This window comes from Ananas comosus, linkage group 21 (assembly GCF_001540865.1).
Source record: "Ananas comosus cultivar F153 linkage group 21, ASM154086v1, whole genome shotgun sequence".
In the NCBI taxonomy this organism is placed as follows: Eukaryota; Viridiplantae; Streptophyta; class Magnoliopsida; order Poales; family Bromeliaceae; genus Ananas; species Ananas comosus.
In genome coordinates this window covers 4,466,887-4,476,231 of record NC_033641.1, presented here as the reverse complement: position 1 = coordinate 4,476,231, position 9,345 = coordinate 4,466,887, and the positions used below count along the sequence as shown (strand labels likewise).

At 40.7% G+C, this 9,345-nt stretch overlaps 1 pseudogene; it reads right to left on the bottom strand.

The window, feature by feature from the left end:
* On the bottom strand, positions 498-2,424 carry LOC109726784 (annotated as a pseudogene).

Here is a 9,345-nt window from a genome sequence, read left to right as displayed (position 1 = left end):
GGCTCAATGTGGCACATTTGGTTTGGGTTGAGATTTGGGCTCAATATGGGATTTGGATTTGGGCTTAATATGGGCTCATTTCATTTTGGATCTGGACTTAGGCTCAATATGGGCTGAATTCATTTTAATTTGGATTCGGATTCAATATGGACCAAATCATTTTGTATATGGATTTGGGCTTACTGTAGGCCCGTATGGTTTCATTTTGGATATGGATTCGGGCTCAATATGGATTCATGATTTAAATCAAATTATGGAATTGTGCCCCGATTTGTATTTGTGCTGGACTCGGGTCATGTTGAGTTTGAGTTTAAAATGAGAACGGGCTTGTGAGACAAATATAGTTTTGGTCCATATGAGATTCGAAATCAAAATATTTCAATATCTGGTTCAAAATCAAATTCATCCGAAATATAATTAAATATTGATTCGATTTAATTCGACCAAATCGAAAGGTTCGATTAAAGGGTTCGATTATTTTCGAACACTATTAAAAGAACAATCAAAAGAATATTAATCGGAAATCCGACTAAATTTCTTTCATTTCTTCATTGAAGGAGAATTAAGAGAATACATTTTTTTCTCTTTATCTCTTTTAAAAATATAATATAATAGAGATGAATAATTTCTTTTTATCTCTTTTACATTCGTGGGACAACTAAAGCGGAATAAAAATCCCTTCCTTGCCTCCCTAACATTAACAAAGCTCTCTCTCTTTTTTATCATTAGAGAAGTAACGTCTCTTTCTCTTTTTAGAGGAGAGCATCGCTCTCTCTCTCTTTTTTATGATTGGAAAAGTAACGTCTCTTTCTCTTTTTTTTCTCTTTTTAGAGGAGAGCACGCTCTCTCTCTCTTTATGCAAAAGTTGAATTCGCCGTCATGATATTTTGCCGAACAGTTGGTGGACATGAGCAAATAAGGTCGTCAGGCTCCAACTCGTCGGAATCGTTGATGATGGCCATGAACAGCGTGTCGCTCTGCACCCTTACACCGCTCGATGGCTACTGGTTGACGGGGATGATCTCCGCGGCGATACTCAGAAGGTGAGAAGTCGTGTGCGACTTTGTAGATGCTGACATAGACCTTCTGGGCGACGAGCGTGAAGTCACGGTGCTCATAACTCAACTTCTTTAGCCTCGTTGTTGCATTCAGGAATTTCGTCAAACAGATGGGGGGCGTTCTTTGGTTTCATTCGGCCATTTCATCGAACAGATGGATGGCGTTTGACAAAGCTTGGTAGAATTCGGAGGAGCTCGGATCGGGACGTCCCATAGCGACGCAGGCGGCTTGGATTGGCGAGGAGTGACGCCTCGAGTTAGAGCATGGGTTGGAGCATGTCCAGGAGCAACGCCTCGGATCAAGGTGTCTCGGAGCAGGTCTGGGAGGCGTGGTTGGAGCACGCCCGGGAGCAGCGCCTCGGGTTGATGTCTTGGAGCATGTCTGGGACCACGGGCGGCTTCAGCGGCACCAAGGTCTAGCGACTTCGGGAGCACCAGGGCAGGTGGTGACATTAATGCCGAAGCAAGAGGGACGCGACCGAGCCCAACGAGGGCTACAGCGGCGCAGCATCGTCAACGTCGAGGCGGCGGAACGCGCCTGCAAGCGCGATCGTCATGGGGTGGTTGACCACGGCGGAGGTCGGTGGAGTCCGCGGCCATGCGCGCAGAGATTTCAAGGAGCGGCGGCGACGGCGGCTTGCGGTGATGTCGGAGTCGATGCCATCGCGGAGGAGTTTGAGGCGAAGTCCGCGGCCATGCGCGCGGAGATTGTCGAGAAGCGGCGCCTCGGGTCGGGGTGTCTAGAAGCAACGCAGGTGGTATGGGTTGGCGAGGAAGCAACACGGGCAGTCTCGGAGCGCCGCGGGTCAAGGCGTCTCGGAGCGGGTCCGGGAGCTGCGCCTCAGGTTGGAGCATGGGTTTGCGAGGAGCGATGAGGGCGGCCTCAGAGTCTGTTAGCGTCGACCATCTTCTTGCTAGCGTCGACGAGTCTGCCGATGAGGGCGATCCCACCTCCGCTACGATTCCGGGCTTCGGCGTCGACCATCTTCTTGCTAGCGTCGATGAGTCTGCCGAGGGCCTTCTGGACGACGCCGCGGCCACCAATGAGGAGCTTGGCAATGACCTCGGGGTCCCGCTCGAAGCGTGCCTCCTCGAACTCGCGGCGCACGTTGGCACGGAGCACATCGCGCCACGGTACGCCTCGCGCTTCGGGCTACGCGAAGAAGCGCGTCGCGCGCAGGGAGTCGCGGTAGAGCGCCAGCGCCTCGTGCCGCGTGCTCGTGAGCCGCGGCCGCCGCCGCAGCGCGAGCTCCTCGTCGTCGTCGTCGTCGTCGTCGTCCCCGCCGCCGTGGCTCATCGTCGTCTTCTTCTTCTTCACAAGGTGGCGATTTAGGACCTCGTCGATGATGTCTCGGCCTTCATGAAGGGATCAGAAGAGGAATTTGAGCACGATCGCCATGGTTCGGCACTGAGGGTTCGACGGGAGAGAGAGAGAGAGAGAGAGAGAGAGAGCTTTGATTATGGGGAAGGGAGAAGAAAAATAATAATTTTTTTTTTGACCTTTCTCTTTTTTTTTTGAACGACGGGATCGGGTGGATATATTTTTTTGAATTGATCTCCAGGTTTCAAAAACTCTCTGTTTGATTTTTTTTTCGAAAGATATTTATGGGGTAGTTGTAACCAACCTGAGGGAGACGTGCGCATGGATGTGCGGGAGGTTATGGGATCGTGGTTGTTACGATAGTATCGTGGGATGTTATGGGATCGTGGGCGGTTAGGGGATCGTGGGATGATGGAATCGTGGGTGATCGTGATGGGATTGTGGGATGATGGGTGGTTACGATGAGATTGTGGAAATATTGCGAATTAATCCTTTCCCTTTGCTCATATTATATTTTAGTTAAAATAATAAAATATTATATGATTAAAGCGAAGCATTTTGTAAATACATGAAAGGGAATGGACTAATATGCTATTTTTATACCCGTTCGCACCTACGAGAACGTCCCACTTTCCGCGTTCAAAATTTGAACTTAAATTTTTATCCATGCACCTAGTGCATGGATCATCTCATAAACCATCTCTTTTTTTTTTTATTTCTTTCTCTCCTCTCTTTTTTTTCTCTCTTTTTTTTTATGCTTCAACAGCATTATAGTGGAAATTTCACACGTTGGCATGCGGGTGAAGCTTGTTAGATTCTTGAATGAGTCATATGACATATTGGTAGAGGCATACCACTGAGTTGATTTATCTTTGGAACTTGACCTATATGACATTAGAAGATTATCCCTTTTTGCATATGGCATTATAGTAGTAGTAGCACTCATTGGTAGGTTCATGAGAGAGTCATAGAACTATCTTTATTAGAATAATGAAAAGTGAACCTTGATGTGCTTGGGACACGTGCTATACAATAAAAAACAATAATGTCATAAAGAGGCATTGGACTTAGTGAATGGTTAAACTTGTACACTTTGACATAGAATTAGACCTTTGGGGCTACTAGTACTTATATCATGTTTGAGATATGACGACCGTGCACCTGAGATGATGATCATGCTTGCTTGCCATTTGTGCTCATTCGCACATGCTTGTGAGGGTCGCTCCCCACAAGCCGGCACTTCGGAGTTGGCCTATGTGATATATACTCGCCCGTGCGGGATTCGGTACCTATTGGGTCGTTGTGGTACAGGCTCATTCTTTGCGGGGGAATGTTGGACTACCACCGGCCATTTAAGTACGGAGCAAGCCGGACTACACTTGTGTAGGTCCTGATGAATTGAACTATGTTAACCAAGAGTTAATTAAACTTGACATTATGATAGACATATTGGTGAGTTAGACACCCCTTGTTACTACTAGTGAATGCATACCTATAGATGGTCATACTAGCGGGTGATTATCCTATGTTGAGATTTGATGCATTCATGGTAGAATGATATTTTTGGGGCATTGTTGCATTGACACCCTTTTTTGTTGTAACCTACACTTATGATGATAAATGTAGAAGGATAGCTCAATGATGACTATAACAATTTGATGTCAATGACAATGTAAAAGTTGAACCATATTAGTTGTGCATGATACCCATGATTTAGCAATTTATTGTTGCATACATAATTACTTTTGAATGTAATTATAGAGATGGAATTCATGTACATGTTAGAGATACTTCATGTAGAGGCATGATATAGTTGAAACTACTTACTTAATCGCTGCATTTACTTTTATGCTCTTCCTATATCATATCTGTGCCTCTGTTAGCCTAGTGGTGTATTTCGCTGAGGTCGGCGACTTGCCCACTGGGAACTATTGACTAATAGTTCTCACACCCTATGTTTTGTTGTTTTATTTCAGAGCCTTCTACAACAGGAAAGGCTAGGGATCATGGCAAGGGAGGCAGCGATTAGCTAGAGCCTAACGACTTGTGATAGATGAATCCACAGTTGTTTTTAGTGGCGTAGCGATTATATTGCAATTGTACTTTATGTGAGATCCTATGAACTTATGTTGTACTCTTGATTGGGTTGTTGTAATATTGAGTTGTTGGTATCTAGTTGTTGTACTTTCTCGCTCTGATTACCACATTTTAGGATGGATTTCTCTACTGTTTTCTTCGATTTTTGTAGACGCCTTGTGTACATTATGGTTTTGGTGTGCACGGCGGGTCTGTGCACGTGCCCGGCGGGCTTTTGCTGCGGCTCGGGGCGTGACATATGGGATCCAACTGTAATGATAGTGAAATAATATGAGGAGATATGCGGCACGAGGCTTTTAATTTTATAATACCTTAGAATCCTTAGATTCGAATTGCGAATCGTTAGATATTTTAATCCTATGGATATCAGAATAGTTAAGCCTGCATTGAAGTGACTATGGCTCAGAATGGTGAAGCGCATCGAGGTGGCATAGTGTTCCAACGCATGGTTACTTCATGATAGTGACTACAAGATGATTCAATGGATGCGTAGTATACTCAAGGATGGAAGGTATTTCACAGAGTAAAAATTTAGTGGCCAATCAAATAGGGTTCATTGACTGTAGCACTTGTGTATTGGTTGAGCGTGAAGGTGGCCGAGGACTGTTCAAGAGCTGGTAACTCTTTTTAGGTGCCAGGAGGCCAATAGAAGCTCGGTTGCTCGTGGAGCAAAAATTGCAAATTAAATGAATATGATTTAGATATCAGTTGCAAATCATAAGGATTACCATATTTGGGAGGTGAGCATTTTAAACACTTAATTTATGGCAGCTCCGGACAGTTTGTGATGGGAGTACATGAGTCTAATAGAGATAGTTATCAAACCTTTAAAGGGACGATCCATGCCCGGCCTACGTAGTAACTATAGATCTTAGGGCCCTTAAGAGGAGAGGTATAGCTAGCTCAGTGAAGTGGCAACCTAGAACTGAAAGGTCAAGGCTTGGCTGATAGTTAGATCAGGTTAGTAGATAGGCTATGATCCGAAGGCGTGAAAAGGTTATATGCGAAATTTGATATTACTAGTAGATCAAGGTTCTTGTTTGGTGAGAAACAAGATTGTCGAAATGTGTAAAGTGATTGGTTGTAGATTTTGGAGAATTGGAGTTTTAACTACTTGTTAATGTCCGAGAACAAAGGTTTGAGGTAAGAATTTCGCCTTGTGATGATTGAATTTGTGCTTGAGACAAATATTGTGGCATCTTGAATAGAGCTTAAGGTAGTAGGATAAATCATTACTCGGAAGGATGGGCCTAGGGTTTTGGGGTTCCAAAAATCCCCCAAATCCCCATTTTAAACCAATAAACCATTATTCAGAGGAAATAATTGCTCCAAAGTCCTCCAACTCTCAAAATTCGCATTCCAGTCCCTCTTCATCATGTTTCTCTCGCAGAAAAGGCCCTGCCCACAGGTTTTCACACAAAACGGAGCACTGATCGCATCTAAAAAGCAAAAACAACACGAGATAAAAGCCCTCATAGTGATAAAACCTACTTTTCTCAAAAACCATGAGTCAAACATAAAATCCGTCAGCGCCATTAGCTCCGGCACAGTTGGACCATCGAAAATAAGCTATTGGATCATCCCAACGGAGTCCAATTCGCGTCTGAAACCTACCTCTCTCCTTGGTCCTCGCCGAAAATGCAAGTTACTATTCACTTTAAGTGAAAAGTATTAATCGCGTAAAACTTTATTTTAAAATATTTTTTTACTAAAATTTGACGGGTAAGCTTAAAATTAAAATACACACGATAACATTTAAAAAAGATGTCAAAAATACATAGAAGAAATCTCAGTCCTCACATTGTATCAAGACTATGTCAATACGTGTTGCAAGTGAGTCAAGTGTGACATGTGCGTACGAGCAGTCGGATTCTGATTTATAGATTTCTGACTAATATCCGCTCTATGAGGGTACATAATAGAATCTGATGATATGGATATATTTTTAGGACCCCACGTTGTCTGGCATCAAAGAAACAAAACTTAAATTAAAGTGTTTGTATATATGATAAAATAATATTAAATAACCGTCTATCAGAATTTAATTCATAATACTATTACGATAATGGTTAGGCCGCTGTGTACACCGATCCCATAAGGTAAGTTACTTGGCGACAAATTGTTTATCGTAGGACTTTGCAGATGAACTTATTTTAATAAACTATTTAGTTTTGGAGGATAAGAGATCGGGAATTACAAAAAGAGAATAGTCAAATCGAATTACATATCGAGAATTAAGAAAATCAAGTACATAAATAAAAATGCATAAAATATTTACACCCTTTTGGGAGGAGGCCAAGTGTGATAATAAGACACAATTATAGATGTAACATTCACCGTTATAAATCCTGCAGCTAGAATGTTGCCCAACCTATTGAAATATATCATAAAAAATTATCAATTATTATCGTTTACCATTTGCATAAAGAATTATCAATTAGTGTTGGAGTGAGAGCAAATGAGCTCTCACCCAAGCCCTAGCCATTTAACCATTCACCATGTCACAATAGCACTTAAAACCCTCTCATTTGTATTTTTACAATCAGCCCTCGCTGGGCATTTTTCGCATACGGGGACCGGTCTCTCCCCGCAAGGACCGGTCCCCGAGAGCACACCTCTCAAGACTTAGCCAAATTTTTACTCTTTTTGGTTGACTACGCTCACGGGGACCGGTCTCTCCTCTAGGGACCGGTTCCCGAGAGCAACATTTTCACAACTTTGCCATTTCCCAACCTTTTCACCTATGGGGACTGATCTCTCTCCGCAGAGACCGGTTCCCGTAGCCTGGTTTTTCAAGACTTAGCCGATTTTCTAGCTTCTGGGCAGACTACGCATACGGGGACCGGTCCTCCCCTGAGGAACTGGACCCCGAGAGCTCAAAATCTGGGACTTAGCCAGATTTCACAGATTTTGCTCTCCAGGTCCCTTCTTCACTATATAATGGTTCCAATGCACTTAGAACCCATTATAACCTGTTCTAACTTATTCGACTCCGCGTTCCGCTCGTTTCGATGGAACTCGGCACGTTTCTTGGGGAAGTGATATGTGAGAAAAATATTTATCAAAATCAATACTTATAAAGTTATAATGTATAGGCACCATTCAACTAAGTCCTAAAAATGTATCATTGCGACGAAAGAAAATAATACAAGCATTTGATTATAACATTTCAAGCAAAAAAAAATAATCACATAATCAACATTTACTTTACCAAATTTTAGTCTCATACACTGTTAAATAACTAAAAAGTAAAAACTAAAATATAAAAAACTTCATATCACTGTAACAGAGAGACTTGAATACCAAATTAGGGAAGATAATTATTAGGTGACATATCAATAAAATTGCTTCTGAAAGAAAATTAAATTTAAAAAAAATTAAAAGGAACAGTAATCCATGACCTATACATCCACCTATTCAAGAAAAAAAATCCTATTAATACCAAAAAGGACTTTTTTATAAAATAACCATCTAAAATTTTATAATTTGCGAAATAACCCTATCAAATTTGTATTTGGCAAATTAACTCTAAAAAAGCGGAGAATCATTCACCGCATTTTGAAAGACTCTAAGGTCTTTTAAAGGCGGTGAATCATTCACCGTTTTCTTCATAATTTTTTGGAAAAGAGAAAAAAAATAAGGTTGTTAAATTGTACGTAGATTATACAGGAAATAAAAAAAGTGAGGTTGTTACGATTGTGGTTGTTAGGATTGTGTGTGGAATATTAGAATTTTTGTTTGATTGTTAGAATTGTATGGATAGATTAGTAAATTTTTTTTTGATTGTTAGGATTATACGGATATATTATTAGGATTTTCAATTTGTTAAGATTATATGTGATGTTTGATTATTACGATTGTATGGATAGATTATTAGGATCTTTTTAATTGCGGTGAATCATTCACCGTCTTTAAGAAATTAGTTTTTTAAATATAATTTTGACAAGATTATTTCGCAAATAATAAAATTTTAAAAGGTTATTTTATAAAAAAGCTCTACCAAAAATTGTTAAGAATAGAAAATTTTAAATAAAACAAAATTATATTTAAAAAACTAATTTCTTAAAGACGGTCTACCAAAAATTGTTAAGAATAGAAAATTTTAAATAAAACAAAATTATAATAAAAATGCGTCACTTGTTTAACTAGTTGATCATAATTCAAATCAGTGAGAAAATACTAAAATAATTCTTCCTAATTAAAAAATATTAATTTACTCAAAATGCTACAAAATATTGGGAAAAAAATTGAAGCAATGAGTTCAAATGAAACAATGAGTTTAAATTAAAGAAAAAAATCACAATTTTACTCACGACTTCCTGGGGACGCGACTATCGTGAGCGACGTACGCGTGGATGAGGTTAAGGATCGCAGCAAAAAAGGATGCACAGATGGGGACTAATCAGAGAAAAAAATCCGCAGATGAGGGCTGAGAACTCCAGTCGAAAATAGAGGAAGAGAACATACAAATGGCCGCAGGACACGAGTTCGCCAAAAAATCAACGAAGGATGAAGGAAGAGAGAGAGGAAATGAAGATGAAGAAAGAGAGGAGGGAGCGGAGGGAAAGTATCGAGAAAAAGAGGGAAAGAAAAGAAAAGAAAAAAAAAAAGGAGTGAAGTTATCAACACTTTTTTAATAAAAAAAATTTAATTACTCTCAACCGTTGGATTTGGCAGTTGTAGAATGTACACTCCAAACAGGAGTGTACCTATAGCACCACTCTTTGCACATAGTTCCTCCACCTCCAAAACCACGCAATTCGACACATCAAATGTCACACTTTTTGAATAAAACCTTTGTTTTATCGATTTTGCGCTCTTCCAATTTTAAAACCTTTGTTTTATCAATTTTGCGCTCTCCAATTTTAT